General features: G+C 37.3%; 1 pseudogene; it reads left to right on the plus strand.

The window, feature by feature from the left end:
• Positions 1 to 5445: 5445 nt before the first annotated feature.
• LOC130835581 (polypeptide N-acetylgalactosaminyltransferase 11-like) lies at positions 5446 to 6813 on the plus strand (annotated as a pseudogene).
• The last annotated feature ends 589 nt before the right edge of the window (positions 6814 to 7402 follow it).

Consider the following 7402-nt stretch of genomic DNA (forward strand, 5'->3'; position numbering starts at 1 on the left):
AAAGAGGTGTTGGGTACCTTGTCCCTTCCCTACTGTGTACACCTCCTCACCTATTATTCTCCAATAAAAATTGCACTTTTTTCTGATGAAAGCTCAAAGATTAGGTGAGATCCAGTAGAATTTGCTTCTATTCAACTAATTTCACATGGCTCAATTTATAATTCTTCATACACTTGTTCAGGTATTTACTACAAAGCCTTAACAAACTGGAGGAAAAGATAAGAAATCATGACCTTCCACAAGGAAAAAGATGTACGTGAATGGAGCATATCTACCTTCTGGGCTGTAGTTGGTCCTCTCCTACTATATCTGAAATCAATCAAACACATTTGCCACAGCAAAGCAATACCATGTTTTTTGGAGATACACATCTGATCTGGATGAAAAATTTCTTTACCTTTTATTGTCAAAACTTGACCCATTTTCTACAAAATAAACTTAGTCTTAGAGTGTGTTTTCTTCTTCCTTACTCTAGGTTACATTACAAACCTGCTTATAGAAAAAGATAACAAGTGGTATTATGTCCAAAATGTTTTTATTTTATCCATACATCCTTTTTTTTTTCCATTGGGGAGTAAAGAATGGGAGTTTAAATTTTTCAGCATTCATGTAATATGCTCAAAGACTAATTCACACCTGTGTTAACTGTGTTTGCTTCTTAGGAAGAAGTTAGGGTGTCTCTATTTTCTAGTTGAAATTCTACTTTGAGTCTTTTAATTATAATGAAAGGAAGATTCCAGGATATTAAGGCACATAAACCTGTCAAAAGGGTTGTATTTGCCTTTTTATTTTCTTTCAATTTCAATAGACAGAATACGTTTAAATAAAATCTACACTGTTTTCATCATTCTGTATGACAGGAGGATATTTCACTTAGAGAAGAATCCTGAGCCCCCAGCCTGGCATCCTTCCTTTGTAATTAGGAGCTGACAATGGAGAGAGCGCCAAAGCATTGGGATAAACTATCGGGGCTGTTGCTCTAGTGAAATGGAGAGGGTGTCTTCTCTGCGCTTATTTTGTATGTCAGAGAGCAGTTATGAACATCACTTAACTCTACCCACAACTTCAACTAATGGACTGATTCAATTAACCAGTCTCAGGCAATATTCTTTCTCTTACTAAGGGACACATCTCCTTAAGCAGATTAGAGAGATAAATATTCAAGCAGGGCATTTGTATGCATTATTTATTTTTCTTCAGTGCCTGTATCCTATAAGGAAGGATGTGATGACTGTAATTGGAACAATGACCACAATTTAGCAGTAATTTCTGTTCCCTTAAAAAGGACACATCATTGCATGGTGGGTACTGGAAAGATAAAGCCTCAGAAGCAATTCTCTGAGGATCAACCATAGTCCCATTTAACAAACTATATTTAGTTTTAGCAATATAGTGTGAATGTGTTATTGCCAGTGAATTATTTGATTGTTTTTATTACATCCCAAGATTTTTTAAATGACCTTGGAGTATCATTCAAGACAGAATCCTCAAGCAAGTAGATGTCTACTAACAATTATACCCATAATCCTAAAGCTCCGTGTTACCAGTTTAGCAGATCCTCATTGAACAATGATTTCTGTACAGTGGTGCTACATTGTTCCTAAGACCTTACACTAATCACTGCAGGGATTATAAAATGAGCCAGACAACAGCATTGTGCCCCCCTAACTCTGAATGTAAGGAAAATTAAACATGTATACAAATGACTGTAATAGTATTTATAGTCAATAAGATCTACCTGTGTGTACTCTGTAAGGAATAAAGAGCTATACAAAAGCAAATGAATTGTGATTTTTCTGTTATTATTTAAAGAAAGGAGAAATAACATTTTATAGGTATTTGAGGGGGACAACTCAGAGGTAGAGGATAGTTGGCTTACTAGATAGTTAGTTAAATTGTTTATATATCTGGAATCTTAAAGAATAATAGATATTTTTCATTAGCAATTGTTGGATAGGAATTACATTCTAGTTTAAAGGAAAGAATGACCAAAAAACATAGGGGCAGGAAAGCATCTGGTTTGTTTTGGAACAAACTAAGCCAGTTTAGCTAGAGTTTAGAATTATAGAAGAAAACACCTAGAAGAAAAGAATGGATCATGAAATGAGGGAGTGCTATTAAATACCAAGAGAAGGTGTTTATGTCCCATTTCAGGAGCTTTGGTAAATTACAAATGTTGTTGAACAAGGAAGTAGCATGACCAGAACTATGAATACTGAAGATATTTTGACAACATATTTGTAAGTGAGGGCATACTAAAGTGGAATATTAGTGAAGAAGAGTCATAGATGGAATAGCACCTCACAAAATACCATATCCACCCAGAACCTCAGAATGTGATCTTATTTAGACGATGCTATTAGTTAAGGATCTTAAAATGAAGTCATCTTGGGTTTAGAGTAGGCCCTAAATGCTATGACCAGCAAGTGTCCTTATTAAGAAGAGGAGAAGATACAGAGAGCCACAAAGAAGAAGGTGATGTGGAGATGGAGGCAGATTAGAGTACTGTATCTGCAAGCCAAGGGATGTGAAGGGTTGCCTGTAACCACCAAAAGCCAGGAGAGAGGCATGGGGAGGTTTCCCCCATGCAGAGCTTCCAGAAGGAAACAATCCTGCTAACACTTTGATTTCTAGCTCTGTTCTCCTGAACTGAGAGAGAATAAACTCTGTTTCAGGCCAGTTGAGTTGTGGTCATTTACTATGGCAGCCCTAGAAGATCAATAGAAGAAGCTATAGTAGACATCCAGGTGAAGCATAATGAAGGTCTGAACTAGAGACAGAGGAAGTGGAAATAGAAGGGACCATGTGGACAAACTACTTGCCGTAAAGTTTATGTGTCCAAGACCCTCACTTATGCAGCCTCCTCCAAGGCATGTACCAAATTATAAATGAATAATTTGGAATTATTTTGTTAAATAAAACCCTAGACTAGCTCATGTCTACAGGACACAACAACTAACCTATTCAAGCAGGCTGTAGTGTAAGAGAGTCCAACATTTTTAATCCAAGAATCTCAGAAGGTGGTGGTATCTTTTATCAGAAATGGTAAATTTAAATTTAGAAAATGAGCTTTTGGAGAAGTAAATAAAAACAATATTTTCTAACAATTTGTAATGTACTTATCCTTTAAGAACCAGTCTGATGCTGGATTTGGCCTGCAGTCTATAGTTTACTGACCTCTGGTGCAAAGAAACAAATATAATGAAATGTGGTAAGTGATAAAATAGCGGTATGTGTAAAGTGCAAAATAGGCATATGGTGAGAGAAGCAGTTTACTGCCATTGTGTATTGGGAAAGTCTTTCTAGCTTCTATTGTGAATTAGGTTTATTTGGTCTTTTTCAGAAAAAAAAAAATATGTTTCTTTACCTGTGGTTTAGGCCACAAATTTCTCAGGCAAGAGGCTCCATTGTGTGTTCCTCTTTGTATCCACAGTGTTGACTACAGAGTACACCATGAGGAGATGCTCATTCATTTTGAAAAATACAGAACCTGAGTTTTGGATACTGATAGTCATTCAAATGTAGATAACATATGGATCTTGATCTCAGGAAAAATATTGGGATTGGCAACATGGATTTAGGTAATCAACGCAGATGGAATTGTTGAAAGTCTGGAATTGACTGAGAGAGGGGAAGAATATTACAAAGGGCAAGACCTGAGGATGAACTTTGATACATACAAGCACTATGTTGGTTGCTGAAATGAGTACAGAGAGGCAGTTTAGATATACTAACTGTAGAGGCAAAGAGATACTTTAAATAAATATGTTCAATAAATTGGTGAAATGGAACTTTATTGTAACTCTGACTTTCTTTGGCTTTTTCTTGTTTGGCCCATCACTTACAGGAAATGTCAAGTGATTCCGAAGACCACCTGGAGTTGCTTTAACTTCAATCCCCTGAGAAGCCTCAAAAGGTCAAGTATCATCTCCTACTGCTTCTCAGATGCCTTTACATCGTACTGAGTTCCTAGTTAATCTTCCCCATTTCTGTAAAATGCACCCGTGCCAGTGCTCTAGGTAGAAATGATACAGATTCTTTCAATTTTGGAAACTGAGCTTTTTCTCATACACTCAAGGGGATAATCCCACATTTTAAAAATAGGTTTAAAAATATTGAAAGCTATAAAGATTAGAATAGCTTTTTCAAAATTCCCTAAAAACACATTGAGCAGTAATAATGTACATGGTCTTAAAATATATACGAATTTAGATTTCAGAAATAAAGTAAGAAATCATTTTCAGTGAATTGAGATACATATAAAACATGATATTATAGTTTATAAAAATGCACTCACACTTATGAATGTTCACATATAGTAACTTAAATGCACACATATACATGCAGGTACCATTTGTGTTCATTACTGATAACAGCTCAACAGTAATAAAAGCTTTAACTGAGATCTTACTGTATGCTAAGGATAAACTAAGTCACTCTAAATATTAGCTTCTTTATCCTACCGACAAGTCTGTGAGATAGACAATATTATTTTTACATTTTTCAATTGCTACTTTGTATAGCCAACACAAATAAAATTTTAAAGGCGTCTCAAACTAAAAACTTACTGTTCAATTTAATTCAATAAATTGTTTATTTACCATCTTCTATCTTCTAGTCAGTGTGCCACGTGCTTAGACAAAATACCTTACTTCTGCGTAAGAAAGATACATTAATGCAGTCATGGGCATCAAAGGAGCTGTTTGCCCCCAAGGAAGATACCAGTCTCCATACTAGAAGACAGAAATTAAACTGTGCAAAATCTTTCAAAAGGGAGATTTGCAGCATCTTAAGAAAATAAATAAATAACAAACTGAGAGCCAAAGGAGCACTGTTACTTTTCATTTTTCCTTATTATTCTTCTTTTCCTTCTTCTAGCTTCCATATAGATCTTGGCTCTATCTTTTCTATTTCAAATAATTCTTTCAGTTCAAAATGGGATCAAGAGAGGAGTGGAAGCATGCAAGTTTCTTCCTTGCTATTCCCCAAGACATGCTCTTAACTCCTGCTTAATTTTAAGAGCCTAACTGCTAGTCTTTTGGGGGAAGAAAAAAAAAAAAAAAAAAAGATGAGAGTGGGGGTGTGATACTCCAGGGTCTGGTTAAGCTGGTGGCTACCACCACATCCTGTGCCTCCGTGATGCTGGGCTTTGAGGCAACCTGGGACTGCCTGGCTGGGGCCACAGCAGCTATGACAGCTGCTACAGAGGGGAAGGAGGATGCCACAGCCCTATTCTTGGGAGTCACCAGTGTATCTTTCCAGGATCTTCACCCTGACGGGAACCTGGAAGTAAAGCCCATAGAAAGCTCCCCCTCCTTCCCCCAGGCTGCACCCTGGAACTTCTCACTCTCACTAGTCTACCCTCAGCCTCCAGCACCAGCTTCTGGCTCCAGCAGCTTCTGCTCCAGGAAATTGAAAAAGGCCTTTTAGCTCCCTAGGTCAATAATGGGAGGTGTCACAGTCTGATATTTCCATTGGGTGCCTTGATATGCCTGTGTCCTGTAAAGTTTTGCTTTTTGTTTATTTCATCTTCAGTGAAGTGACTCTGCTGCCTAAGAATGTGTCCATCAAGGAGTCTGGGCCCCTTGGATCATTTCCATCCCCCAGATTTTATCCCTGTTTGACTCCAAGTCCAGTATGAGAGTCATAGTTAATGCAAACATGTGATAGTTATATTAAAGATCCAGAAGAAGGCAATGTGAAATTCTCTTCTGGGTTGGATGTGATTTTTAATGAAAGTGATCAGGAATTGTGATACTTAGGCAATCAGAAACATGCCTTTATATGCTTATTAGTAACTATGTGGCCAACCATGAAGATTTGTTAGACACCAGGAATGCAGAATGTAAAGAAAAGTCTGACAGATTTGGGTTGTCTAGTCAAAGCGACACTAAGCCCCTAGTGTTGTTATTTGTTTCTATGACGACGCTTTGTTGGCCTTGCTCAGGACAATGCACAGAGTCATAGGTGGCGCATCAGGTATCCCTGTGAAATCATCTTTGTGGATAACAGTAGTGATTTCAATGACTTAAAGGGAGAGCTAGATGAATACGTCCAAAATAAGAAACAGAAGTGTGACGGATTGACTGGAGGAAGAATGATTGGAGCAGCCCATGCTCTAAGAGAATTTCTGGTGTTGCTGGACAGCCACTGTGAGGTGAATGGGATGCAGCTGCAACTCTGACTGGCAATCATCCCGGTAGACCATGGCTTGCCCAGGGATTGTTATCATCGGTGTGGACACACTCACCTATAGCACACTGTCCTCTATGATACAGGAAGGATTTGGCTGGGCAACACACTTCAGATGGGATCTTGTTCCCATTTCTGAACTAGAAAGACCAGAAGGGGCTACTGCATCAGTAAAGTCACCTATAATGGCTGGAGAATTGTTTGCCAGGAACAGATACTATTACAATGAATACAGTGTGAAATGGCGTGGATATCTGGGGAGAAGAAAATTTAGAAATACCATTTAGGATCTGAATGTGTACAGGTAAAGTCTTCATCACCCCTTGCTCTAGAATAAGAGATGTTTTCTGAAAAAGGTGATCATATGGATCTCCTGAAGGCCAAGACACCATGACACATAACTCCTTCAGGTTGGCATGTGTTTGCTTGAATAAATATAGAAAGTATTATTTTTCCTTAAGACATGATCTGAGGACCAACAGCTATGGAAATAACCATGGGTGTGTTGAATTGAGAAAAAAATTGAGTTGTAAATTATTTAAATGATATCTGTATAGTATTTACCCAAAAATGCAGATAGCAACAAAAGGGCAATTTGAAAGTAGACACAATAAGTGCTAGAAAAAGCAGTTAAGAAAATATTGCTTAGCCCAGAGAAGAACCAGAGGAAACCAGAGGAGACCTGAGGAGAGTCTGATGTAAGACAGGACTTGGTTACCTCACACTATGTGCTGGAATTCTTTTTTTTTATTTTTATTGGGGTATAGTTGACTTACAATGTTGTGTTAGTTTTAGGTTTACAGCAAAGTGAATCTGTTATACATATACATATATCCACTCTTTTTTAGATTCTTTTCCCATATAGGCCATCACAGAGTATTGAGTAGAGTTTCCTGTGCTATACAGGAGGTCCTTATTAGTTATCTATTTTATATATAGTAGTGCATATGTGTCATTCCCAATCTTCCAATTTATCCCTCCCCACCATTACCATCCAGTAACCATAAGTTTATTTTCTACACCTGTAACTCTATTTTTGTTTCATAGTTAAGTTTATTTGCACCCTTTTTTAAGATTGTACATATAAAGTGATATCATATGATATCTATCTTTCTCTGACTTACTTCATTCAGGATTACAATCTCTAGGTCTATCCATGTTGCTGCAAAATGGCATTATTTGTTCTTTTTGTGACTCAATATTCTATTGT

The sequence above is a fragment of the Hippopotamus amphibius genome, chromosome 14 (genome assembly GCF_030028045.1).
Source record: "Hippopotamus amphibius kiboko isolate mHipAmp2 chromosome 14, mHipAmp2.hap2, whole genome shotgun sequence".
In the NCBI taxonomy this organism is placed as follows: domain Eukaryota; kingdom Metazoa; phylum Chordata; class Mammalia; order Artiodactyla; family Hippopotamidae; genus Hippopotamus; species Hippopotamus amphibius.